Here is a 722-nt window from a genome sequence, read left to right as displayed (position 1 = left end):
GCCTTGGGAGACTTGCATGGACTCTCTTAATTCCTCTTGCCAGCTCCTCTGTTCCAAGGCACAAGAGAAGCACTGGGGACAGGGTGGCCATGCCACCTACTTGATAACTGTGTCTCAGCCACAAGGGCCCTAGATCCAGGGGATGACCCAGAACCTTCCATGGGGGCAGCAGACAGCATGTGCATATTGAATTGGGTCTGGCCATGCACTATGGGGTTTCAATGCAAGCAAAGAACAGTGACAAGTATATTTCAGAGGACACAAGTGTCTCAATGAAACAGTTTATTTTATTATATTATTCTTCTTATTATTTAAGATGGAGTCTTGCTCTGTCGCCAGGCTAGAGTGCAGTGGCACGATCTCGGCTCACTGCAACCTCCGTCTCGCGGGTTCAAGCAATTCTCCTGCCTCAGCCTCCAGAGTAGCCAGGACTACAGGCGTGTGCCACCATGCCTGGCTAATTTTTATATTTTTAGTAGAGATGGGGTTTCACTACATTACCAGGATGGTCTTGATCTCTTGACCTCGTGATCCGCCCACCTCAGCCTCCCAAAGTGCTGAGATTACAGGCGTGAACAACCGCGCCTGGCCTATTATTTTATTTATGTATCGTTTTTGAGTCAGGGTCTCACTATGTTGTTCAGCATGGTGGCATGCACCTGTAGTCCCAGCTATTGGGGAGGCTGAGGGGGTAGGATTGTTTGAGCTGGCGACGTCGAGGC

Source organism: Macaca thibetana, chromosome 20 (genome assembly GCF_024542745.1).
Source record: "Macaca thibetana thibetana isolate TM-01 chromosome 20, ASM2454274v1, whole genome shotgun sequence".
Taxonomy (NCBI): Eukaryota; Metazoa; Chordata; class Mammalia; order Primates; family Cercopithecidae; genus Macaca; species Macaca thibetana.
Note: the sequence above shows the minus strand (reverse complement) of the source record.